Raw genomic sequence first — 25,918 nt, 5'->3', positions numbered from 1 at the left:
CGGACTGCTGGGCGCGATGGACCTCAGGTCTGACCCAGCGGATGCAATGCTTATGTTCTTATGTTATGTTCTTATTATTAGTAATATGTAATTTATCTTTAAAATCCAGCATGGTACTGGAAGATTGTAGGGTGACCAACATAACATCAATTTTTAGAAAGGGTTTCAGAGGTGATCTGGGAAATTATAGATTGATGAGTCTATTATGAAGAACAAAATTACAGAGCACATACATAAACATGGACTAATGAGACAAACCCAACATGAATTTAGTCAAGAGAAATCTTATGTCACCAATCAACTACATTTCTTCAAAAAGGTGCATAAATATGTGGATAAAGGTGAGTCGGTCGATATTTTATATCTGGATTTTCAAAAGGCATTATGTATCTCATGAAAAGCTCCTGAGGAAATAAGAAAGTCTTGTGATAGGAGATAATATCCTTATAATAATAATAATAATAATAATAATAACTTTATTCTTGTATACCGCAATACCATGGAAGTTCTATGCGGTTAACAATAGAAGAGACTGTACATTTACAGCGTTGTTACATTTACAGCGATGTTACATAAATGGCAGTGAAAATTAACAGCGAAGTTACATACATTTACAGTGAAGTTACATATTACAGCGTTTTTACAATTACAGCGATGTTGCATATATGGCAGTGAAAAGGCATGTGCTAAGAAGAGGCTGTACATTTACAGCGATGTTACAAATTATAACGGTGTTACATTTACAACGTTGTTGAATATAAGGCCGTGAAAAGGCATATGCTATGGAGGCCTGAGGGGCCTTTAGATCAAAACTGAGATTGGGTAAGAGGGTCATATCGAGGTAGAGAGGGAGCAGGGAAGGAGGGAAGGCAGAGTTAGCGGAATTTGTCGAAGAGGAAGGTTTTTAGTGACTTCCTGAACAGGTGATAAGGCGGGGAGTTGGAGATGAGGTCAGTTAGGCAATTGTTCCATTTGCCCGCTTGGAATGCTAGGGTTCTATCAATGAATCTCTTATAGAGGCAGCCTTTTAGGGAGGGAAAGGTGAATAAATGAGTGTTTCGTGTGCGAGAGGGGCCTGCTATTTCAAGATGCTCAGACAGGTAGATTGGGGAGGAGCCAGTTAGGGTTTTGAAACAAAGGCAGGCGAACTTAAAGATGATCCTTGCCTCAACTGGGAGCCAGTGGAGTTTGGTGTAGTAGGGGCTGACATGGTCATATTTTTTGAGATCGTAAATGAGGCGGACGGCTGCATTTTGGACTATTCTTAGACGTTTGATGGTGTTTTTATAGGTTCCGAGGTAAATAATGTTGCAGTAGTCTAATATGCTTAGCACCAGAGATTGAACGAGTAGTCGGAAGGCTTGGTGGTCGAAGTAACGTTTGATGGTGCGCAGTTTCCAGAGGGTGCAGAAACATTTTTTCACCTGGGCACTGGTATGGTCATCGAAGGTTAGAGTGCGGTCCAGGATGACTCCAAGGATTTTTATGGTGGGTAGGATAGGGTAATCTAGTCCATTCAGTTTGAGGGAGGTGTTTGTTAATTTATGGTTTGGACTCGCTAGGAAAATTTTGGTTTTTTCAGGGTTCAGTTTTAATTTGAATTTGGAGGTCCATATTTCTAACTTGGTGAGGATAGAAGAGATGAGTTCCGTTTCTAGAGTGAGTGAGGTGATGGGAATAATGATGGTGATGTCGTCTGCATATATGAACGATTTTAGGTTTGAGTCGGCTAGGGATCGTGCCAGAGGGGACAGGTAAATATTGAATAGGGAGGGGGAAAGAGGAGAGCCTTGTGGGACTCCACAAGGGTTACGCCAGTGGTGGGAGAAGGCTCCATTACTATGGACCTGGTAGGTACGGTTAGTTAGGAATGTGGATTAAGAACTGGTTAAAAAAAAACAACAGCAAAGAGTAGGGTTAAATGGTCAATACTCAATGGAGAAGGGTAAATAGTGAGGTAACTTGTGGAGGTTGTCTGATTAGACTAAATAGTGGTCTGTACTTGGACTAATGCTTTTTAACATATTTAACCCCCATATTGAAAAGTTTGCATTAGCTGCCAATTGAGCAAAGAATTCAATTTAAAAGTGTTGTCTTTGGTACATAAGATAGTTTATCAAACTGCCATTTTTGTTTCAATCTCTATGGGAGATTTATAAATCCCCAAGGGCATTACGGACTGAGGGGAAGATGAAATTGGTAGCACTGACAGCTAATAATGTAAGATATGTGACAACTCAACTCCAAAAGTTTTCCATTGCTGGAATATCATATTGGAACAATCTTACTGGGCATTGAGATTATGTGTCAATCGTTACAGCTTTAAGAAGATGTTGAAAACCAAGCAGTTTGTAGATGCCTATTTTTGATCTGTCTTTCCTAAAGTTGTTTTGATTACCTTAATACCATCTTTTAAACATGTTATTGAAGAATTTGTAAATTTGTTTTCCTATGTGTTGTTAATATTTTGTAGAATTATTTGTTTTGGGGGTTTTTTCTTTATGTAAGTTTATTTGGAAACTGCTGTGACTCCAGGCAGTATATTAAGTTTGGCTGAGTGTGGATGGTTGGTATGGATGTAGTGGAGTGTGTTCGTCAGCTGGGGAGGGTGGAGGTGGTTTCTGTGGGCGGTTGGTGGGGTTGGGGATGTCTCTGTTCAATGCTTGCTGAGTGGCATAAGAACACAGCTTGCTCAGCAATTCTTCTTTGGGGAGATGGGGAGGTATTGGGGGGGGGGATTCCAGTATGGGTGGAGGGTATGCAATCAGGAGTGGGCAGAGTGGGGGACGGGGGTTTATTTCCAAAACTTGTCTTGTTGTACATTGGTTTTCTCGACCTTGTTGTGCTATTGCTTTGTTCTATGTGTTTGCTGATTGTACAACAATAAAACACGATTTACACTAAATCACAACAGGATTGCGAAAAATTGTACCAGGACTTTGCAAGACTAGGAGACTGGGCATCAGAATAGCAGATGATGTTTAATGTGAACAAGCACAATGTGGAAAAGTAGAATATGAACTATACATAATGCAAGGTTCCACATTTGGAGTTACTGCCCTGGAAAAAGATCTAGGTGTCATCATTGAGGATATGTTGAAACCCTAAGCTAAGTGTGCAGCAGTAGCTAAGAAAGCAAATAGAATATTAGGAATTATCGGGAAAGGGAATGGAAAACATAACTGAGAATGTTTTAATGTCTTTGTATCATTCCATGGTGTGACCACACCTCAAACACTGTGAGCAATTCTGATCACCACATCTTAAAAAAGGTACAGAGAAGGGTAATGAAAATGATAGTGGATGGAATGACTTTCCTATGAGGAAATGCTAAAGTTTCAAGTTTATTTAAAATTTGTTATACCGCCCAATCAAGTCTTCTAGGCGGTGTACAAAAACACCAAAACAATGTGCCAAATAAAATATAATTTACACAGAAACAGACCAGCGGAAATGACAATTTTTAAAGACATTGACGAACGAGAACAAAAGGAAAGAAGGGTTAGAACTACAATTGATAGAAAGAAAGAGAACAAACAAGGGAAAGAATGACAAAGGGAGGGGGAACAGAAGGTAAAACCATTCTTGAATCTAAGTTGTCTTTAAAAGGACAGTTTAAGTTACACAACATCAAGGAAGAGAAAAGCAACTAGAGCTCTTCAGCTTGGAGAAGAAATGGCTCAGGGGAGATATGATAGATATCTATAAAATACTGGTGGAGTGTAACAGGTAGACATAATCGCTTTTTTAGTCTTTCCAAAAATATTAGAACTAAGAAACAGTGACACAGCAAGGAAGGTTGGCACCCAGGGCAGTGACACCTGGCATTGTTGCATTGTGTGCCCCCCACCTCTTTCCCGCCACCTAAATGCCTCCCCCTGTGTACTTCTTGAAATGTTCATCAGTGCGAGCAGCACCTTCCACATGCTGCTTGCACCAACCTTGACTCCCTTCTGATATCACATCCTGGTCACCTGACCAGGGAGCAACATTAGAAGGGTGCCGAGGCCGGCAGAGCAGCAAATAGAAAATAGAAATTTTTAAAGAGGTACACAGAGGGGCAGAGAGGAGAAGAGGAATCAGCCATGCACCCCCACGATGATGGTGCCAGGGGCATTCCACCCTCCTTACTACGCCACTGCTAAGAGGCATGCAATGAAGCTACTAAATAGAAAATTTAAAACAAACTAGAAAATATTTCTTCACTCACCTCTAAATTGTATAAATGGCGTCTTAAGTTATTTATTTCTTTTAAAAATTTCTATACCGTTTAAAACTAAATGATTTACATAATTTACATACATAAATTTAAAACAAAAAATGATAAAATGAACATACAAACAATCCTCAGAAATCATGACTACAAAATAATGCCATGGCTTTGCATAATAAAGATCATGAATAGTTCATCAACTCTGCCAGGGAGAAAAATTATTGACTAGAGAAAGACATCTACAAATAACTGCGTCTTAAGTAATTTTCTAAGCATGCCCTTTTCCCAACAATTTCATATCTGACCTACTAGAGAGTTTCATATCTTAACTCCTGTGCTCAACTTAATTGATTAATTGGCCACATCAGTGCTGGTAATTTGCAAATTACATCTCATAATTGATGCTAATTGGCACTAATTAAAAGTTACACAACTTGAAAAGCACAGTTCTATGGTCTAGATTCACTAATTTTCCAATCAGTGTCTGATCCGTGTGCAATTGGAGGCATGCCTACCGATTCACCAACCATCTTCATGCATATGGAGGTGATTGGAGGCACACCCCCAACCAACTGCACGGATCGGATTGAGTCGGGGAGAGCCCTGACAGTAGTGACAGGAGAAGCAGCTGTCAGGGCTCTGCCGGATTTGTTTGTTTTTCATTTATTTTAATAGGCCGAAAAACATGAGGCCTATAACAAAAAAAGAGAAAAAAAAAGCCTCCCATAAGAATTGCCATCTCCGGATCAGACCTTCGGTCCATCAAGTCCGGTGATCCGCACATGCGGAGGCCCAGCCAGGTGTACACCTGGCGTAATTTTAGTCACCCATATTCCTCTATGCCTCTCGTAAGGAGATGTGCATCTAGTTTGCTTTTAAATCCTAGAACGGTGGATTCCGCAATAACCTCCTCTGGGAGAGCATTCCAGGTGTCCGGTGTCAGGTCAAAAGCGTGCCGGGACAAAGGCGCGCACCGAAGAAAATTACTGGTTTTAGGGGCTCTGACGGGGGGGCGTGGGGGAGAACTCCCCCACTTTACTTAATACAGATCGCGCCACGTTGTGGGGGCATTGTGGAGGGGTTTGGGGGGTTGTAACCCCCCACATTTTACTGAAAACTTCACTTTTTCCCTGTTTTTCGGGAAAAAGTTAAGTTTCCAGTAAAATGTGGGGGGTTACAACCCCCAAACCCCCCACAACGCCACCGCGATCTGTATTAAGTAAAGTGGGGGGGGCTCCCCAACAAAACCCCCCGTCGGAGCCCCTAAAAACAGTAATTTTCTTCGGCACGCGCCTCCGTCTTGCGCTCAGTTGTCGGCACGCGCCTTTGTCTTCCGCGATTATGTCTATGAACCCAGGTGTCCACCACTCATTACGTCAGTGGTCTCAAACTCGCGGCCCGGGGGCCACATGAGGCCCGCCAGGTACTATTTTGAGGCCCTCAGTATGTTTATCATAATCACAAAAGTAAAATAAAACAGTTTCTGGATCATATCTCTTTAGCTATAAATGACAATATTATTATTAAGACTTAGCCAAAAGGAAAGATTTATAAACTATAAAGAGTTTTACCTCATGCAAAATTGTCATTTCTTTAATAAGACATTAACTATTTTTTTCTGCGGCCCTCCAAATATCGACAAATCCAAAATGTGGCCCTGCAAAGGGTTTGAGTTTGAGACCACTGCGTTACGTGAAGCAGAACTTCCTAATATTTCTCCTGGACTTGTCCCCCCTTAGCTTCAGTTCATGTCTTCTTGTCCATGTCACATTGGACATTGTAAACAATTTTTTTTCCTGCTCTATTTTGTCGATTCCTTTCAGTATTTTGAAAGTCTCGATCATATCCCCTCGCAGTCTCCTTTTCTCAAGGGAGAACAATCCCAGTCTCTTAAGTCATTCCTCATATTCCAAGTTCTCTATACCTTTTATTAGCTTCGTTGCTCGTCTCTGCACCCTCTCCAGCAGTTTTATATCTTTCTTTAGGTTGGGAGACCAATGTTGGACACAGTATTCCAAGTGTGGTCTAACCATTGCCCTATAAAGCGGCATTATAACTTTCTCTGATCTACTTGTGATTCCTTTCTTTATCATGCCTAACGTTCTATTTGCTTTCTTTGCCGCTGCCGCACATTGTGCCGACAGTTTCAGGGTTCTATCTATCAGTACATCCAGGTCCTTTTCTTGTTCGCTCCCCATGTGCGCCCGACCATGCACACACACACCCCCCCCCCCCCCCCCCCGACCGGCACAGCACACACCCTGACCAGTACGGTACAGCACACACACCCCGACTGGCCCGGCCCACCCCCGGCCTTACCTGACATCCCCCCTGTACCTAAAAGTTGGGAGGAGAGGTGCTCAGTCCTTCCTGTTCCATCTCCTCTGCCCTGCCTGACACAATGCCGGATTAGGCCCCGCCCCATTGTATTATGTGCTACACAGGGAGAAGCCTAATGTTTCTACCACAGGCTGGTGAGGTAAATGCTCCAGCACTCATAGGAATTCAATGAGCGTCGGAACATTTACCTCACCGGCCAGCAGTTGAAGTCTCTACCGCAGCTTTGTAAAAGCCAGCACAAATTCCTAGGGACACTCAATGAAGTTTCAGGAAAATATTTTTAAAACTAATAGGAGGAAATATTTTTTCACTCGGAGAATAGTTTAAGAAAGGTTTGGATAATTTCCTGGAGGAAAAGTCCATAGTCTGTTATTGAGAGAGACATGGGAGAAGCCACTACTTGCCCTGGATTGGTAGCTTGGAATGTTGCTACTATTTGGGTTTTTGCCAGGTACTAGTTACCTGAATTGGCCACCATGAGATAGGCTACTGGGCTAGATAGACCATTGGTTTGACCCAGTGAGTCTATTCTTATGTTCTTATATTCTTATGTTCCTTCCACCAGGTCTCAGAGATGCCTATTATATCTATTTTTTCATTTAGTGCAATATATTCTAACTCTCCCATCTTGTTTCTTAAGTTTCTCACATTTGCATACAGGCATTTCAAACAATGTTTGCCATATATATTTACAATTTGCTCAGCAATTGCTCAGCAGTTGGCATGGATAATTTACAAGAAATCACCATTTACAACTTGCTTTCACTTCTACTTTTTACTTTTAACTGCAAGCGTTAGATGTAACTGAGTAAAAGTAGTAAAAATTGGTGAAATTATTACTTCTATACATGGAATGGTAACAAAACTTTTACTTAAATCGCAGATTGTAGAGCAAGCCTGGTCTTTATTCAAGAACATGGTAAGCGAGGCGCAGAATCTGTATATCCCCAGATTTAAAAAAGGTTGCAAAAAGAGCCGAACAAAAGACCCGGCGTGGATAACTAAAGAAGTGAAGAAAGCAATAGGAGACAAGAAACATTCATTCCGGAAATGGAAAAAGGACAAAACCTGGGAGAACTGGAAAGAGCACAAGAAGCATCAAAAAGAATGTCACCCCCTGGTTAGAAGAGCAAAAAGAGAATACGAAGAGAGGATAGCCCAGGGATGCACAAAATTTCAAACCGTTCTTCAGATATGTTAAAGGGAACTATCCGGCAAGGGAGGAAGTGGGACCGCTGGATGACGGAGAAAGGAAAGGAGTGGTGAAGAAGGAAAAAGAAGTGGCGGATAGACTAAACGTTCTTTTCGTCAGTATTTACAAAAAAGGATACATCCAACGTGCTGGAACCTGAAAAAATCTTCAAAGGAGATCAAGCAGAAAAAGTAACATCCATGGAGGTAAGCCTTGAAGACGTACACAAGCAGATAGATAGATTAAAAACTGACAAATCTCCGGGCCCGGATGGAATCCACCCTAGGGTATTGAAAGAACTAAATGAGGAAATAGCAGAACTACAGCAGGTTTGTAATCTATCCCTGAAAACAGGCGTGATCCCGGAGAATTGGAAGATAGCTAATGTTACGCCCATCTTTAAAAAAGGATCGAGAGGTGACCCAGGGAACTACAGACCGGTAAGTCTGACTTCGGTTCCGGGGAAGTTGGCAGAAACACTGATAAAAGACAGCATCGACGAGCATCTAGAAAGGAATAAACTGATAAAAACAAGCCAACATGGCTTCTGCAAGGGAAGATTGTGCCTAACGAACTTATTGCACTTCTTTGAAGGAATTAACAAACAGATGGACAAAGGGGACCCCATAGACATCCTGCCATTGTATCGGGCGATGGTGCGCCCGCATCTGGAGTATTGCGTCCAATATTGGTCACCATACCTTAAGAAGGATATGGCGATACTCGAGAGGGTTCAGAAAAGAGCAACACGATTGATAAAAGGTATGTAAAACCTTTCATATGCTGTAAGATTAGAGAAACTGGGGCTCTTTTCCCTAGAAAAGCGGAGACTTAGAGGGGACATGATAGAGACTTACAAGATCATGAAGGGCATGGAGAAAGTGGAGAGGGTCAGATTCTTCAAACGTTAGAAAACTACATGAACGAGAGGACATTCGGAAAAATTAAGAGGGGACAGATTCAGAACCAATGCTAGGAAGTTCTTCTTCACCCAAAGGGTGGTGGATACCCGGAATGCGCTTCCAGAGAGTGTGATAGGACAGAGTACGGTTTTGGGGTTCAAGAAGGGATTAGATAATTTCCTGAAGGAAAAGGGGATAGAAGGGTATAGATAGAGGATTACTATACAGGTCCTGGACCTGATGGGCTGCCACATGAGCGGACTGCTGGGTATGATGGACCTCTGGTCTGACCCAGCAGAGGCACTGCTTATGTTCTTAGTTGCTTAGTTCTATATAACACTATCCTCAACCCACAGATTCCTTCCAGATCCACACACCCCTTGAATAGTGCATGCTTGAATGTGAATGCCAGAGTACCAAATAAGACAGTTATGCATGTAACTGTTAATTGGTGCTAATTTGTGCCAATTATGGCAAATTATATCTTATTATTTCTCGTTAACATAAAAACATAGAAACATGACAGCAGATAAAGGCCAAATGGCCCATATAGTCTGACCATCCACAGTAACCATTATCTCTTTCTCCCTCTGAGAGATCTCACGTGCCTATCCTAGGCCCTCTTGAATTCAGACAGTCTCTGTTTCTACCACTTCTTCCAGGAGACTGATCCACACATCTACCACTCTTTCTGTAAAAAAGTATTTCCACAGATTATTCAGGAGCCTATCACCTCTTAACTTCATCCTATGCCATCTCATTGCAGATTTTCCTTTCAAATGAGACTCGACTCATGAATATTTATATTATGTAGGTATTTAAATGTATCTATCATATCTCCCCTCTCTCGCCTTTCCACCAGAGTATACAAATTAAGATCTTTAAGTCTGTCCCTATACGCCTTATCATGAAGACCGCACACCATTTTAGTAGCCATCCTCTGGACTGACGCCATCCTTTTTATATCTTTTTGAAGGTGCGGCCTCCAAAATTGTACACAATATTCTAAATGAGGTCTCACCAGAGTCTTATACAGAGGCATCAATACCTCCTTTTTCCTACTGGCCATACCTCTCCCTATGCAACCTAGAATCCTTCTAGCTTTCGCCATCAACTTTTCAACCTGTTTGGCCACCTTAAGATTATCACATACAATCACACCCAAGTCCCGCTCTTCCATTGTGCACATTTCTTCACCCCTTAAATTGTACCGTTCCCTCTGGTTTTTGTAGCCCAAATACATGACCTTGCATTTCTTAGCATTAAATTTTAGCTGCCAAATTTCAAACCATTCTTCATATTATTCACACCATCCGGTGTGTCTACTCTATTGCAGATTTTGGTATCAACCACACAGAAGCAAATCTTACCCGACAACCCTTCAGCAATATCATTTATAAAATGTTAAAAAGAACAGGCCCAAGAACAGAACCTTGAGGCATACCACTGGTAACATCCCTTTTCTCAGAGCGATCTCCATTGATCACTACCCTCTGTCACCTTCCACTCAACCAGTTCCTGACCCAGCCTGTCACTTTGGGCAAGGGCACTCAATTTATTTATCAGATGTCTGTGTGAAACACTGTCAAAGGCTTTGCTAAAATCTAAATACACCACATCTAGTGCACATCCTCTATCCAATTTTCTGGTCACCCAAAGAAATTGATCAGGATTCCAGAAACTTGACCATTCTCTGTTTTAAAAGCGTTTCCATTAATTTTCTTACCACAGAAGTCAGAGTTACAGGCCTGTACTTCCCTACTTCTTTCTTACTTCCACTTTTGTGGAGAGGGACCATATCCGTCCCTCTCCAGTCCTCTGGTACCACTCCTGACTCTAGAGACTCATTGAAAAGGTCAGTCAGCGGAGCTACCAAAACTTCCCAAAGTTCCTTCAGCATCTTCAGATGTACACCATCCAGACCCATTGCTTTGTCTACCTTTATTTTAGCTAGTTCCTCACGATCACAACCCTCTATTACTCCTCCATCCCTGTTCACGTTTGTCTTCTGCAGTCCCACTACCGGCGCTGCCATGAACACAGAACAGAAATATTTGTTAAGTAATTCGGCCTTTTCTTTATCAGTTTCTACATATTCTTCCCTTCACCTTTGAGTCTCATAGTGGCACTTTTGCAATTCTTCCTATCACTAATATATCTAAAAAATGTCTTGTCTCCCCGTTTTACCATGTCAGCTATTTTTTCTTCCATTTGCATCTTTGCTTTCCTGACTACATGACCAGCCTTTCTTAATTTTTCCAGATATTTTTACCTGTCTTCCTCTTTCTGCAATCTTTTGTAGTTTATGAAAGCTAACCTCATATTCCTTACCTTCTCTGCTACTACTTTTGAGAACCAAAGAGGCCTTCTTATCTTCTTTCTTTTACTTACTTCCCTCACAAAAATGTTTGTCACCCTTACAATCGCTCCTTTCAGTTTTGCCCACCGCATTTACACTCCTTCCAGACATTCCCACCCAAACAACCATCTGAATAAAGTTAGTTGTTTTAAAGTCTAGAACCTTTGCTTTTGAATGAGCCCTCTCTATACCCATCTTAATATTAAACCATACCATGCAGTGATCACTGGATGCCAGATGATCAACCACTGTAACATCAGAAACACTTTCCCCGTTTGTAAGCACTAAGTCCAGTATGACTCCATCCTGCATGGGTTCCATTACCAACTGCTGGAGCAGTTCTCCTTGTAGAGAATCCAGAATATCCCTACTTCTAGAAGACCCCACAATAGGGATACCCGAATCAACATCCGGCATGTTAAAATCACCTATTAGCAAGACTTCTCCTTTTTAGCTATATTCTGAATGTCTACTATTAAATCTCTATCTACTTCTTCTGTCTGTGAAGGAGGCCTGTATATCACATCAATGTAAATATATTCACCATTCCCTCTTTCCAAATTGATCCACAGTGCTTCTTCCTTGCCCTGCAAATCCTGCAATTGTGTGGCTTTAATATGATCTTTAACATATAACACTACTCCCCCTCCTTTTCTTCCTACCGTATCTTTCCTTAACAGATTATATCCCGGTATAACTACATCCCAGTCATGCTTCTCCGTGAACCATGTCTCCCTGATCGCCACTATATCCAACCCCTCTTCTTCCATCACAGCTTCTAGATCCAGAATCTTGTTTCCCATACTTCAATCATATATACTGCTTTGCAGACATTGCCCCTTGTCCCATCTGTGTAGAGGTGTTCAGTGATTTACTTACATGAGGACTTATTCTTACCCGGAAGCTATGATCATCTTGCCCCTTCACTTCTAGTTTAAAGCCATCTTCAGTAGATTAGCCAGCCTGCCGGCAAAGCCACTTCTCCCTTCTTTGATAGATGCACACCATCCCTGCTCAGCAGCCCTTGGAAAATCATCCCATGGTCCAGGAAGCCAAAACGCTCTCGATGACACCATCCAAGTAGCCACAGTCCAATTATCAGCTCATTATTATATTAAGCTATATATGCAACTGATCTTATTCTGTAATGTGTCACAGCACCGCAAACATGGAATTCTCTACCACTTTATTTAAGGGAGGAGAAAAACCTCGACAAATTTAAAAGCCAACTCAAGAGTTTTCTGTTTATAGACGCTTTTAATCCTTAATTGAATTGCCAATTACTCTTTACAACTCCCTTTCACTTCAGTCAGCTATATATATATATTTTGTTTTCCCATCCATTCTGTGTATTTACCCTTATTGATCCCTCCTTTCCTATTATAAATTGTATTTCTTCCCCCTCTTTCCCAATGTTTCCTGTCCAAATTTGTCTAGTTTGTTTTAAATTGATTTTTAGATTTTATTATATTATTGTTAATTTTTATTATGTATTTTTTGTAAATGTAAATCGCTTAGTAGTTACGATAGGCGATTAATCAAATATTGAATAAAACTTGAAACTTGAAACTTGCACAAATTTGGGCACTAGTCATACATTTAGGCTCTCTAGAATTAGGCAATTGTTCATTAACATGAATAAATATCAAATTATCCCTCGGCTGAAAAATCTAAGACAGAGTTTTGCATTGTAAGACTCAGGCAGCTCTCATTGATCCAAATTGGGGATCTTTGACTACCTTCTCTAAAGAACACACTCTCTCCATCTCGTTTAGAAGCTTACAACCCATACTGCCTTCAGAACACATGTACTGTTTTCTTCTGGCATTGTACAACTTTCAGTGAGTTTAACCAATGTGATACCCTAACTTCCAAACTATTTTAAGACTGTGAGAATAGTGCAGAATTTCAGCACTTTAAGGTATGGGAAGAAAACAGAACAGCTGTTTTAGAAACAATACCAATATCAAGCCTCCGGAGAAGTGAATGGGCATTAACAAACTAGGAGGAGAGCCATTATGAAGGGGATGGGCTGAAAACAGGATGACAGAGTATTATTGGTAGAAAAGGTATACAGGCATTGAGATTAGTTGAGGATGAATTGAGGAAGAATGTACGAGGGTCATTTCATAAATAATGCACAGCTTGATGACATTGGGGAGTGGATGATGCAATTGCAGTAATTCTTGTTTCACTTTCACTTCAGTGCTTGAAGCAGCAGGACGTGTGCTTAGGAGGAGCTCTGTAATGTAAATATTGTGGCTGTTACAAGTGTGGGAAATGGAGGCTGCAGGTGTCTTGGGTACTGTGTCTGTTGATGATCAGAGGTTGTACATTAAGATTGAAACTCTTTGTGGCAAAAACCCGACAGAAATCCAAAGTACGTTACATGAAGTTTATGGTGAGTTAACAGTGGACCGTTGTACAGTTTCTTGGTGGGAAACTCGTTTTCGGAGTGGTCATGTGAGCATAGAAGATGATGCAAGGCCGAAATCAGCATCTGATGAACGATGTGTGATGCTCTTGAACAAGATTGTCGTGCGACATGCGAGGAACTTTCTGAAACCACAGGGATTCCTTTGACATCAGTATACTGAATTCTGACAAATGATTTAAAAAAAATTTATGTACGATGGGTCCCCCACTTCTTGACTGCTGAACAGCAGCAGAGACACCTGGACAATGCAACTGTGCTGAAACAAAGATTCGACATTGAAGGTCAGGCATTCTTGAATCGCATTGTTGCTATTGAAGAAACGTGGGTCAGAGACTTTGAGCCGGAGCTGAAATCATAAGAACATAAGAACATAAGAACATAAGAAGCGCCATCTCCGGATCAGACCTTCGGTCCATCAAGTCCGGCGATCCGCACACGCGGAGGCCCTGCTAGGTATTCACCTGGCTCATTTTATAGCCAACCATATCTTTATATGCCTCTCTCAAGGAGATATGCATCTAGTTTGCTTTTGAAGCCTAGGACTGTCGATTCCGCAATAATCTCCCCTGGGAGAGTATTCCAGATGTCAACCACTCTCTGTGTGAAGCAGAACTTCCTGACATTAGTCCTGAACTTGCCCCCCCTTAGCTTCATTTCATGTCCTCTTGTCCGTGTCAAATTGGACATTGTAAATAATCTTCTCTGCTCTATTTTGTCAATTCCTTTCAGTATTTTGAAGGTCTCGATCATATCCCCACGCAGTCTCCTTTTATCAAGGGAGAACAATCCCAGTGTTTTAAGTCGATCTTCATATTCCAGTTTCTCCATACCCTTCACTAGCTTAGTTGCTCGTCTCTGCACCCTCTCCAGCAGTTTTATATCCTTCTTTAGGTAGGGAGACCAATGTTGGACGCAGTATTCCAAGTGGGGTCTGACCATTGCCCTATAAAGCGGCATTATAACTTTCTCCGATCTACTCGAGATTCCTTTCTTTATCATGCCCAACATTCTATTTGCCTTATTTGCCGCTGCCGCGCATTGTGCCGACGGCTTCAGGGTCCTATCTATCAGTACACCCAGATCCCTTTCTTGTTCACTTTTCCCCAGAGTTGCACCTGACATTCTGTACTCGTATTCCTTATTTTTACTGCCTAAATGCATTACCTTGCATTTCTCCACGTTGAACTTCATCTGCCATTTCTCCGCCCATTTTTCTAACTGACACAAATCGCTCTGGAGTTCCTCACTGTCCTCCTGCGATCTGATTGCCCGGCAGAGTTTTGTGTCGTCTGCAAACTTGATGATCTCACTGGATGTTCCGTTTTCCAGGTCATTGATATAAATATTAAAAAGAATCGGCCCAAGTACCGAGCCCTGGGGCACACCACTAGTCACTCTCTCCCAGTCGGAGAACTTCCCATTTATGCCCACTCTCTGCTTTTGGTTTTCCAGCCATTTGCCTATCCATCTTTGTATATCTCCCTCTATGCCATGGCTTTGTAGCTTCCTGAGAAGTCTTTCGTGTGGAACTTTGTCAAATGCTTTCTGGAAGTCCAAGTATATTATGTCCACCGGCTTTCCACTATCAATTTGCTTGTTCACGGTCTCAAAGAATTGGAGTAAATTTGTCAGACACGATTTCCCTTTCCTGAATCCATGTTGACTGGGTTTCATCAAGTCGTGTGTGTCCAAGTGCTGAACTATGCTATCCTTGATCAGTGATTCAATCATCTTGCCGGGGACAGACGTAAGACTCACAGGTCTATAGTTGCCCGGTTCTCCTCTCGATCCTTTTTTGAAAATTGGCGTGACGTTCGCTTTCCTCCAGTCGTCTGGTATCTGACCAGTTCTGATTGACAGGTTTGCAAGTTTTTGCAATAACTCTCCAATTTCAATCTTCAATTCCTTCAAGACTCTCGGGTGAATTTCATCCGGTCCAGGGGATTTGTCACTTTTAAGTTTGTCGATCTGGTAGTATATCTGATCTAAGTTCACTTCGACTGTGGTGAGGCTGTCCTCTATTTCTCCTGTAAACAGTTTCTCCTCACGTGGAGAGCTCCATCTTCCCCACGACCAAAAAAAATTTGATGAGCTCAATCAAAAGTCAAACAAATGATGATCATGAAGGAATAATCATCACAGACAAAGTTCCATGTGGAAGAAGTGTCACAGCAGTGTATTATCGTGATTTTTTTGCAAAAAATATGCAGAAAAATGCACAAAACCCAACCTCAGTTGCTCTTGGCTGGACCTCTCATTCTGCACAACAATGCTCGCCTGCACATAGGGAATTTCGTCATCGAAAAATTATGCGAATACGGCTGGAAGGTGTTACCTCATGTTCCCTACAGTTCAGACATGAGTCCACCAGACTTCGACCTTTTTCCAAAGTTGAAACAACTTTTGCATGGACATCTTTTTGCATCTCTGGAAGAGCTTTCTTCTGCCGTTACCCAAGCCATTCGGCAACTGAACAAAAATGGTATCATGGATGGAATAATGAAGCTTCCTGGACGTTGGGACTCGGTCATTGCAAAGCAGGGAGACTATATTGAAGGATTGTAAAGAAATACTTGAAAAAAAATAGTGTACATTATTTATGAAATGACCCTCATATGTGGGGAAAGGAACTGGGGGAACTGAAAGTATGTGCGGGAGGAGAGTTGGGCTGAGGGAGAAATAGAGAATGTAGGGGCACATACTTCATTTTAATTACACAAGTTCTGAGTGGGCCCAAGCATGCAGGCTGGTTGCATCATTGAAGGGAAATGCCCTCAAAAGCAGATGCATTGTTGAAGGAAAACAATCCCTCCCCCTTGCCTAGGACATGTACCACTTTATTCCATGACAGTCCTGGATCTCACACTGTATAATTTTTTCCAAAGTGTTGTAATGTCTACTTGGAAAGCAGTGATCACTGAGCTGGGCCAATGGCTTGAAAATTGCAGATGGGCACCTTTCCATGACTGGCTGAGTAACTAGTATTTGCATATATATTTGAATCCAGTATGAAAGCTGAATCAATCATTTTCCCAAGCAATGAGCCCAGCCTGGTATTCATGGAGTGTGCAACATGGATGATAATGCATTGCTTCCCACAAAACCACTGCCAATCAGATAAAAATAACTATTATTTTCAGTCACAATTTTTCAGTCTCAATTTTTCAGGCCATCTCTAATTTAAAATACAGTGGTGCCTCACACAACGAACTTAATCCGTTCCAGGAGCAAGTTTGTTATGTGAAACGTTCGTTGTGTGAAACGCGTTTTCCCATAACAATACATGTTAAAAAAAATAATTCGTTCTGTAGCATAAAATATGCTAAGATGACATAAAAAAAGATAAATTTTTGGTTATTATTTTTATTTAGATACATCTAAAAACATAATTGTTTTTTAAAACAACACACATTTTTTAAATTTAAAGACAGACTAAGTAGAGTCTAATTTTACAGTGAGAGGGCAGAGTCTCAGCGGCAAAAACTGGGACTTAACTGTTCATTTTTTTTTTTTTTTCTACCGTGTTTCCCCGATAATAAGGCAGGGCCATCAAATAAGACAGCCCCCCCTTTTTAGAAAAAAATGTAAAATAAGGCACCCCCCCGCAAATAAGCCACCCACCGATACCTGCGCTTACCCGAATCGGGTGGTACGGTGGGTGACTCCGTGTAGTCCCTGGCACCCCCGACACGATCGGGGCAAGAGGGAGCTCAAGCCCTCTTGCCCCCCCGACTCCCCGACACGATCGGGGCAAGAGGGAGCTCAAGCCCTCTTGCCTCCCCGACTCCCCGACACGATCGGGGCAAGAGGGAGCTCAAGCCCTCTTGCCCCCCCGACTCCCCGACACGATCGGGGCAAAAGGGAGCTCAAGCCCTCTTGCCCCCCCGACTCCCCGACACGATCGGGGCAAAAGGGAGCCCAAGCCCTCTTGCCCCGCCGATTCCCCAACTCCCCGACAATATCGGGCCAGGAGGGAGCCCAAGTCCTCCTGGCCACGGCGACCCCCTAACCCCACCCTGCACTACATTACGGGCAGGAGGGATCCCAGGCCCTCCTGCCCTCGACGCAAACCCCCCCTCCCCCCAACGACCGCCCCCCCCCAAGAACCTCCGACCGCCCCCCCAGCCGACCCGCGACCCCCCTGGCCGACCCCCACGACACCCCCAACCCCCTTCCCCGTACCTTTCTGTAGTTGGCCGGACAGACTGGAGCCAAACCCGCCTGTCCGGCAGGCAGCCATCGACGGAATGAGGCCGGATTGGCCCATCCGTCCCAAAGCTCCGCCTACTGGTGGGGCCTAAGGCGCCTGGGCCAATCAGAATAGGCCCGGGAGCCTTAGGTCCCTCCTGGGGGCAGGGCCTGAGGCACATGGTCGGCATGGGGGCAGGGCCTGAGGCACATGGTCGGGTTGGGCCCATGTGCCTCAGGCCCCGCCCCCAGGAGGGACCTAAGGCTCCCGGGCCTATTCTGATTGGCCCAGGCGCCTTAGGCCCCACCAGTAGGCGGAGCTTTGGGACGGATGGGCCAATCCGGCCTCATTCCGTCGATGGCTGCCTGCCGGACAGGCGGGTTTGGCTCCCGTCTGTCCGGCCAACTACAGAAAGGTACGGGGAAGGGGGTTGGGGGTGTCGTGGGGGTCGGCCAGGGGGGTCGCGGGTCGGCTGGGGGGGCGGTCGGAGGTTCTTGGGGGGGGGCGGTCGTTGGGGGGAGGGGGGGTTTGCGTCGAGGGCAGGAGGGCCTGGGATCCCTCCTGCCCGTAATGTAGTGCAGGGTGGGGTTAGGGGGTCGCCGTGGCCAGGAGGACTTGGGCTCCCTCCTGGCCCGATATTGTCGGGGAGTTGGGGAATCGGCGGGGCAAGAGGGCTTGGGCTCCCTTTTGCCCCGATCGTGTCGGGGAGTCGGGGGGGCAAGAGGGCTTGAGCTCCCTCTTGCCCCGATCGTGTCGGGGAGTCGGGGGGGCAAGAGGGCTTGAGCTCCCTCTTGCCCCGATCGTGTCGGGGAGTCGGGGGGGGCAAGAGGGCTTGAGCTCCCTCTTGCCCCGATCGTGTCGGGGAGTCGGGGGGGCAAGAGGGAACCAGGCGGAGAGAGGGCAGTTAAGCGCAGTGCCTGCGCGGAAGGATGCAGCTCGGGCGACTTCGTTGTGTGAAACGAAGTTCGTTGTACGGATCAAGACATAAAGTTCGTTGTGCGCAGCGTTCGCTGTGCGAGGCGTCCGTTATGCGAGGCACCACTGTACTTTATTTTTCAACTTTGTTTCTCATGGTTAGAAGCAATAATGAACAAAGGAGATCTCTGTCAGGCTAGCAATTTAAGTAATTACATTACATTACATTAGAGATTTCTATTCCGCCATTACCTTGCGGTTCAAGGCGGCTTACAAAAGATTTATAAATGGGGGTTACAATAGAAGAACAATTGTCATTACTAGAGTAGTAAAGAGTAGATCATTTGACATTTCGAGAGTTGTTAAGAGTAAGGCGGCTTACAAAAGATTTATAAATGGGGGTTACAATGGAGGAACAATTGTCATTACTAGGGTATTAAAGAGTAGATCATTTGTCGTTTCTAGAGTTGTTAATAGTAAGAAAAGTTAGGGCTGATTCAGGAATTTCTTGAAAAGTATAGTTTTTATTTCTTTTCTGAATATCTTGTAGTCTGGGGTGGTCAACAGAAGGTTGGAGATCTGGTTATCTAGTTTTGCGGCTTGAGTGGCTAGGAGGACATCGTGTAGTTTTGACCATTCTACTTCTTTGATCGGAGGAGGTATGAACGGGGAATGTGTTTTTCTGTATCTGGTTGTGGATGCTTGGATGAGGTGGTTGTTCAGGTAGGATGGGCTGTCTCAGTTTAGGGTTTTAAATAACATGCAGTAGAATTTAAATTGTATTCTTTCTTGGATTGGTAGCCAATGTGAGTTGATGTAAGCTTCTGTGATATGGTCATGTTTCCTCAATGAGTAGATGAGTCTCAAAGCTGTATTTTGGATTGTTTGTAGTTGTTTGGTCATAGTAGCAGGGCATGGGAGGAAGAGGATGTTGCAGTAGTCCAGCAGTCCTAGGATTAGGGATTGGACTATAAGCTGGAATTGTGTTCTTTCAAAGAATTTCCTGACTAGTCTCAGATTTCTCATGATTGCGAAGGATTTCTGTATTGTTTTATTTATTTGCGGTTGCATGGTACAGCATCTGTCTATCGTCATTTCTAGTAGTTTTATGGTGGTTTGGATGGGATAGTGGATTGAATTGAGTTCTAAATTGGTTATGGTTGGGACTTTGTCATTTTCAAGGAGGATGAATTTAGTTTTGTCTGGGTTGAGTTTCAGTTTGTGATCTTTCATCCAGGTCGTAACTGTTTCTAGTGTTTGATGTAGTATATTTGTCATGGTGGACTTTGGTTGATCATATGGTATGAGAATGGTAATGTCATCCGTGTAACTATAGCAATCTATGCCTAGATTGTCCAGATATGTTCCGAGGGGGCAGTGTATAGGTTAAAGAGGGTAGGGGATAGTGGGGATCCCTGCGGTACGCCGCAGGGGTTTGACCAAGGTTCTGATTTTTCTTTGTTTGATTTTACACTGTAACATAGAAACATAGAAACATAGAAAAAGCGGCAGAAAAGGGCTATAGCCCACCAAGTCTGCCCATTCCAAGTATCCCCCCCCTGAGTTTACTCCCTTAAAGATCCCACGTGAGTATCCCATTTTCTCTTAAAATCCGTCACGCTGCTGGCCTCTATCACCTGGAGTGGGAGTCTGTTCCAATGATCCACAACTCTCTCGGTGAAGAAATACTTCCTGAAGTCTCCATGGAGCTTCCCTCCCCTGATTTTCAGCGGATGCCCTCTGGTGGTCGAGGGTCCCATGAGCCGGAAGATATCATCTTCTGACTTGATGCGTCCCGTGATATACTTATATGTTTCAATCATATCTCCCCGTTCTCTTCTTTCCTCAAGTGAGTACAGCCGCAATTTCTTTAGTCTTTCTTCATACGTGAGATCCTTGAGCCCCAAGACCATCCTGGTTGCTGTTCGCTGAACCGACTCGATCCTCAGCACGTCCTTTCGGTAGTGTGGTCTCCAAAACTGAACACAGTACTCCAAGTGAGGCCTCACCATGGCTCTGTACAATGGCATCATAACTTCAGGTCTCCTGCTGACGAAACCTCTGCGGATACACCCCATCATTTGTCTTGCCCTGGAGGAAGCCTTCTCCACTTGATTGGCAACCTTCATGTCCTCGCTAATGATCACTCCTAGATCGCGTTCCGCTGTGGTCCTAACCAAGGTCTCACCATTTAGTACATAAGTTCTACGCGGGTTTCTCTTTCCCAGGTGCATTATCTTGCATTTTTTAGCATTGAAGCCAAGCTGCCAAGTAGTTGACCATTGTTCCAGCAGCAGTAGATCGTGTGTCATATTATCAGGTAATATGCTTCTGTCTACTATGTTGCAAAGTTTGGCATCGTCGGCGAACAGTGATACCTTTCCTCTAAGTCCTTTCATCATATCTCTTATGAATAAGTTGAATAAAATCGGACCCAGGACCGAGCCCTGCGGCACTCCACTTATCACGTCCGATGCTTTGGATGGCGTACCGTTCACCACTACCCTCTGATGTCTGCCGCTCAGCCAATCCCCAACCCATGTAGTTAGTGTGTCTCCTAATCCTATCGATTTCAGCTTGTTCAGTAATCTTCGATGAGGGACGCTATCAAATGCTTTACTGAAGTCCAAATACACTACGTCCAGTGACTCTCCGGCATCCAGTTGTCTAGTAACCCAGTCAAAAAAGCTAATCAGATTAGATTGGCAGGATCTACCCTGGGTGAACCCGTGTTGGTGTGGATCACGCAGTTTTTCTTCGTCTAGGATTGTGTCAATATTCTGTTTGATCAGTGTTTCCATGAGTTTACACACTATAGACGTGAGACTCACTGGTCTATAGTTTGCTGTCTCTGTCCTGCAGCCCTTTTTGTGGAGTGGGATTACGTTGGCGGTTTTCCAGTCCGAGGGGACCCTTCCTGTGCTTAGGGAAAGATTGAAGAGAACAGATAATGGTTCTTCCAGGACTTCCCTTAACTCCCTTAGCATTCTGGGATGTAGGTTATCTGGTCCCATGGCTTTGTTTACTTTGAGTCTTTATAGTTCGTCGTAGACGCTACTGGGTGTAAATTCAAAATCTTGAAACGGGTCTTTCTGGTTATCTCCCGTCTGCAGCTGTGGACCAACTCCTGGCTCTTCTCGGGTGAATACTGAACAGAAGTATTGGTTTAGTAATTCTGTAGGTTCTGGATTTTAGGAAGCCTTCAAACCAAGAGTATGCTGTATCTGAGATACCTATTGCATCCAAGATTTGCAGAAGGATGTTATAGTTAACTAGGTCGAATGCTGCAGTCAGGTCCAGTTGTATGAGAAACATTTTTTTTCCCTGTGCTAAGTTGTTGTCTGACTGTGTCCATAAGGGAGCCTAGTAGTGTCTCTGTGCTGAAGTTGGTTCTGAAGCCAGATTGCATGGGGTGAAGTAGGTTATGGTCATCTAGATAGTTGGTGAGGAGTTTGGCTACTAGGCCTTCTGTAAGTTTGATGTATAGCGGTATTGAGGCAATAGGTCTGAAATTGGAAGGTTGGTCTGGTGGTCCTTTTGGGTCTTTTTGGATTGGGGTGATGATTTCGCTGAGGTCAGTAGGGAAAATGCCATCTGTGAGCATGGTTTGTATCCATTGCAGAAGTAGTGTACGGAATTTTACACTGGAGGTAGTAAGGAGATATGATGGACAGTGGTTGAGGTCACAGGAGGCGTGGCTGTATTTTTTGTAGAGTTTATTGAGTTCGGACCATTGTATGTTGGGAAATTGAGACCATGTTCTGTCTGTTGCAGTTGAATCTTTTTCTGTTGGGTGAATTGTGATTTTGTTTAGGTGGGATGGGGTAAAATTGAGGGTGGCTCTGGCGTTAGTAATTTTGTTCTTGAAGTGATCTGCTAAGAGGGTAGCTGAGGGGGGTGGGGTATTGTTAGTGGTTATGTAGGGTTTGGTGTCTATTAGATCTTTTAATATTTGGAATAGTTTTTTGGTATCTTGGGTTTCTGTGCCTATAAGATTTGTGTAATGAGTTTTCCTCTTGTCCTTTAGTAGAAGTTTATATTGTTTGTTAATTTTTTTCCAGGCGTTTTTTGTTTGATCTAGGTTTGTTTTTCTCCATTTTCTTTCTAATCGTCTACAATGTCTTTTAAGTTGGAGCAGTTCGTTGTCAAACCATTGGTCTAATCTCCTGCTCGTTCTGGTTTTGGTTTGTAGTGGGGCTAGTTCATCAAGAATATTGGTGGTCAGATTATTCCAGTGAGAGATGAAGTCTTTTGGGTCGCAGTCCTGGATTGTTTCATCTACTTTTGTCCAGAAAACTGTTGGCTCGATATGTTTGCGTGAGGTGTATGTTATTTTTTTGGATTTAGGTGTGGTTTTGGTCTTGGTCCAGTTGATGTTGAAATTGTATGCATGCAGATTGATAGGCTTAAAAACGATAAATCCCTGGGACCGGATGGCATCCATCCGAGGGTAATCAAGGAACTGAAAGGGGCTATAGCTGAACTACTTCAACTGATAGCCAATCTATCAATCAAATTGGGAAGGATTCCGGAAGACTGGAAAGTGGCAAATGATATGCTGATCTTCAAGAAAGGTCCTAGGGGAGATCCGAGAAACTACAGACCGGTGATTCTGACCTCGGCACCGGGAAAGATGGTAGAGACGCTGATAAAGGACCGCATCATTGATCACCTTGATGGACACAATCTGATGAGGAACAGCCATCACAACTTCAGCAAAGGAAGATCTTGCTTGACGAACTTACTGCACTTCTTCGAGGGAGTAAATAGGCAGACAGACAAGGGTGACCAGGTAGACATTGTATATCTGGATTTTCAGAAAGCGTTCAACAAGGTTTCACATGAACGACTACTTCAAAAAATTGCGAGCCATGGAATCGAGGGTGAAATACTCATCTGGATTAAAAACAGGCTGGCGGATAGGAAACAGAGAGTGTGGGTAAATGAACAATACTCGGACTGGAAAAGCGTCACGAGTGAAGTGCCGTAGGGTTCGGTGCTTGGACCCGTGCTTTTTGACATATTTATAAATGACCTGGAAATTGGTATGACAAGTAAGGTGATTTAATTTGCAGACGATACGAAGTTATTCAGAGTAGTGAAGACGTAGGAGGATTGTGAAGTCCTTCAATGTGACATAAACACGTTTGAGAAATAGGCTGCAACATGGCAAATGAGGTTTAATGTGGATAAGTGTAAGATGATGCATGTTGCTAACAAAAATCTTATACACAAATTCAGGATGTCCAGTGCAGTACTTGGAGAGACCCTCCAGGAAAGAGACTTGGGAGTACTGGTCAAGAAGTTGATGAAGTCGTCCGTGCAATGCGCAGCGGCGAAAAGGGTGAATAGAATGCTAGGAATGATTAAGGGGATCACGAACACCCTCACCTGGAATGCTGCATCCAGCACTGGTCGCCGTACATGAAGAAGGACACGGTACTACTCGAAAGGGTCCAGAGAAGAGCAACTAAAATGGTTAAGGAGACTGATAGGGGACATGATCGAAACATTCAAGATAATGAAGGGAATAGACTTAGTAGATAAAGACAGGTTGTTCACCCTCTCCAAGGTAGAGAGAACAAGAGGACACTCTCTAAAGTTAAAAGGGGATAGATTTCGTACAAACGTAAGGAAGTTCTTCTTCACCCAGAGAGTGGTAGAAAACTGGAACACTCCTACAGAGGTAGTTATAGGGGAAAACACCCTCCAGGGATTCAAGACAAAGTTAGACAAGTTCCTGCTGAACCAGAACATATGCAAGTAAAGCTAGTCTAAGTTAGGGCACCGGTCTTTGACCTAAGGTCTGCCGCATGAGCGGACTGCTGGGCATGATGGACCACTGGTCTGACCCAGCAGCGGCAATTCTTATGTTCTTATTGCTTAAGAGGTAACAAGAATTTTTTCTGGCATGTTATGGAATGGAGAAAAATCCCCTAGTCCCTAAAACAAAGCCCTTGTCAAATCAAATGAAAGGAAGATCTCAACTGAGATTGTTGCCCCAAACCAGGAAAGTGTACAAGGATAAATCAGTCTTAACCAAGAAAAAGGCAGACTTAGGTCCCATAGTACAAGACATAAGGAGAATTCCTGGCCATGGTATCAGGGCCAATCCTTTGAGAGCAGAGCTGAGCCAATCCCCTTTTGGGTATAAAGTAAAGGACTTTCAAATCTATCAATAGAAAGAGAGGAGCCCATGGAAGTGGGAGGAAAATGGGCAGAAAGGAAAAGAAAGGGGCCAGGAGGAAATAAGAACATAAGAACATAAGCAGTGCCTCCGCCGGGTCAGACCACAGGTCCATCCCGCCCAGCAGTCCGCTCCCGCGGCGGCCCAAAACAGGTCAAGACCTGTCTGAATCATCAGAAGGGGCTCCCTTGCCACCTTGGTTTCCCATTTAAGTCCTGCCTTCCTATCGAAGTCCTAGCCCTCCGGTCTTGCACATGCACGACCAGGTTAGTTTATACACATTACCTGATTTACTTCCTATACTTGTGTTACCTCCCAGCTCCTCCCTCAATATCCCACGATCCCTTTATCCCTCAGGAATCCATCCAATCCCTGTTTGAATCCTTGTACCGTATTCTGCCTGATCACTTCCTCCGGTAGCGCATTCCAAGTGTCCACGACCCTTTGGGTGAAAAAAAACTTCCTTGCATTTGTTTTGAACCTATCTCCCTTCAGTTTCTCAGAATGTCCCCTCGTATTTGCTGTCCCCTTCAGTCTAAAGAATCTGTCCCTATCCACCTTCTCTATGCCCCTCATGATCTTGAAAGTCTCTATCATATCTCCCCTGAGCCTCCTTTTCTCCAGAGAGAAGAGCCCCAGCCTATCCAGCCTCTCGGCGTATGAGCAGTGTTCCAGCCCTCTTACCAATTTTGTTGCTCTCCTTTGGACTCTCTCAAGTACCGCCATGTCCTTCTTGAGGTGCGGCGACCAATACTGAACGCAGTACTCCAGATGTGGACGTACCATCGCTCGATACGAAGGCATGATGACTTCCCGTGTTCTGGTTGCTATGCCCTTCTTTATGATGCCCAGCATCCTGTTGGCTTTTTTCGAGGCTGCTGCGCACTGTGCAGATGGCTTCAGTGATGCATCCACCAGCACACCGAAGCCATCTGCACAGTGCGCAGCAGCCTCGAAAAAAGCCAACAGGATGCTGGGCATCATAAAGAAGGGCATAGCAACCAGAACACGGGAAGTCATCATGCCTTTGTATCGAGCGATGGTACGTCCACATCCAGAAGTGGAAAACTGTCAGGAAAATCTATCTGGACTTTGAATAAAACATTAGAACCTAAGATAATACATGGTTTAAAAGTGTACCTGCTTGAGTTGCCAGAGATGGCCCTATAATGATGCTGGCTGAG

The sequence above is a fragment of the Geotrypetes seraphini genome, chromosome 5, assembly GCF_902459505.1.
Source record: "Geotrypetes seraphini chromosome 5, aGeoSer1.1, whole genome shotgun sequence".
NCBI classification, from domain to species: domain Eukaryota; kingdom Metazoa; phylum Chordata; class Amphibia; order Gymnophiona; family Dermophiidae; genus Geotrypetes; species Geotrypetes seraphini.
Note: the sequence above shows the minus strand (reverse complement) of the source record.